Source organism: Syngnathus typhle, unplaced genomic scaffold (assembly GCF_033458585.1).
Source record: "Syngnathus typhle isolate RoL2023-S1 ecotype Sweden unplaced genomic scaffold, RoL_Styp_1.0 HiC_scaffold_212, whole genome shotgun sequence".
NCBI lineage: Eukaryota > Metazoa > Chordata > Actinopteri > Syngnathiformes > Syngnathidae > Syngnathus > Syngnathus typhle.
In genome coordinates this window covers 72,501-74,913 of record NW_026872117.1, presented here as the reverse complement: position 1 = coordinate 74,913, position 2,413 = coordinate 72,501, and positions in this window count along the sequence as shown.

The window sequence follows — 2,413 nt, the reverse complement described above, 5'->3', positions numbered from 1 at the left end:
CCTCTCCTTCTGGAGCTCGCCTAAGTGCCAACGGCTCTTGCGCCGTAATGTGTCCGCTTTGCCTGGTTCCCTCGGTCGGCCACAAATAGCGAAAAACCAGCCTCTCCTTCTGGAGCTCGCCTAAGTGCCAACGGCTCTTGCGCCGTAATGTGTCCGCTTTGCCTGGTTCCCTCGGTCGGCCACAAATAGCGAAAAATCAGCCTCTCCTTCTGGAGCTCGCCTAAGTGCCAACGGCTCTTGCGCCGTAATGTGTCCGCTTTGCCTGGTTCCCTCGGTCGGCCACAAATAGCGAAAAACCAGCCTCTCCTTCTGGAGCTCGCGCCAACTTTGTCAAAAAATTTCTAAGTGCCAACGGCTCTTGCGCCGTAAAGTGTCCGCTTTGCCTGGTTCCCTCGGTCGGCCACAAATAGCGAAAAATCAGCCTCTCCTTCTGGAGCTCGTGCCAACTTTGGCGAATATTTTCTAAGTGCCAACGGCTCTTGCGCCGTAATGTGTCCGCTTTGTCTGGTTCCCTCGGTCGGCCACAAATAGCGAAAAATCAGCCTCTCCTTCTGGAGCTCGTGCCAACTTTGGCGAATATTTTCTAAGTGCCAACGGCTCTTGCGCCGTAAAGTGTCCGCTTTGCCTGGTTCCCTCGGTCGGCCACAAATAGCGAAAAATCAGCCTCTCCTTCTGGAGCTCGCGCCAACTTTGTCAAAAAATTTCTAAGTGCCAACGGCTCTTGCGCCGTAAAGTGTCCGCTTTGCCTGGTTCCCTCGGTCGGCCACAAATAGCGAAAAATCAGCCTCTCCTTCTGGAGCTCGCGCCAACTTTGTCAAAAAATTTCTAAGTGCCAACGGCTCTTGCGCCGTAAAGTGTCCGCTTTGCCTGGTTCCCTCGGTCGGCCACAAATAGCGAAAAATCAGCCTCTCCTTCTGGAGCTCGCGCCAACTTTGTCGAAAAATTTCTAAGTGCCAACGGCTCTTGCGCCGTAAAGTGTCCGCTTTGCCTGGTTCCCTCGGTCGGCCACAAATAGCGAAAAATCAGCCTCTCCTTCTGGAGCTCGCGCCAACTTTGTCGAAAAATTTCTAAGTGCCAACGGCTCTTGCGCCGTAAAGTGTCCGCTTTGCCTGGTTCCCTCGGTCGGCCACAAATAGCGAAAAATCAGCCTCTCCTTCTGGAGCTCGCGCCAACTTTGTCAAAAAATTTCTAAGTGCCAACGGCTCTTGCGCCGTAAAGTGTCCGCTTTGCCTGGTTCCCTCGGTCGGCCACAAATAGCGAAAAATCAGCCTCTCCTTCTGGAGCTCGCGCCAACTTTGTCGAAAAATTTCTAAGTGCCAACGGCTCTTGCGCCGTAAAGTGTCCGCTTTGCCTGGTTCCCTCGGTCGGCCACAAATAGCGAAAAATCAGCCTCTCCTTCTGGAGCTCGCGCCAACTTTGTCGAAAAATTTCTAAGTGCCAACGGCTCTTGCGCCGTAAAGTGTCCGCTTTGTCTGGTTCCCTCGGTCGGCCGCAAATAGCGAAAAATCAGCCTCTCGCCCGTCAGGTACCAGGCGTTGGGGTACCAGGGGTAAGTGCAGTACCAGCTTTGGTCTGTTGGTGCGCCAGAGTACGATGAGTTGGTCCCCCTAGTCACTGTACTCATTACCTTTACCCCCAAATCGCAAAATATAGTCAGAACGAGTGTGGGGAACACAAGTTTTGGCCCCGAGAACCAGGCGGCTGGTGTCTCTAGCGATGTGTTCCCCCCCAAAAAGTGTTCACATGCTCGGACAGCGAACCTAGGAGCTACCGCAAAGCACTCTGGAAGTGCAAGAGCGAAAAATTTTCTAAGTACAAAAACTCTCGAAAATTTTCAAAGTGTCACAGTGCTCGAAAATTTTCAAAGTGCTACATGCTTTCCATCCAAGGAAGGAATAGTGGAGGACCGGCCGCCTCCTTAAACACAAGCCGGCGGAACGACGGGGAGGACCGGCCGCCTCCTTAAACACAGGCCGGTGGAACGTTTGGCAGAATTCTTCTCGTGGAGGACCGGCCGCCTCCTTAAACACAAGCCGGCGGAACGACGGGGAGGACCGGCCGCCTCCTTAAACACAGGCCGGTGGAACGTTTGGCAGAATTCTTCTCGTGGAGGACCGGCCGCCTCCTTAAACACAGGCCGGTGGGAACGGTTGGCAGAATTGCGTGACGGCCGCCTGCTCCCGGCGTCCGCACGTGAACGAACACCCCCTCCCGGGGACGGCCGTCTGCTCCCGACCGCCGTCCTTCACCCCCTCACCTTCCGGACCCCCGTCTGCTCCCGGCGGGCCTCCGAGTACCCCCACCTTCTCCCGAACTGACCGACAGGCAATGAGACCCGCCTTGGTAGGGCCCCCACCGGCCCCGGCTCGCGCCGGCGTTGGGTGGACGGTTCCTCCCCACTTGCGGGTCGCTC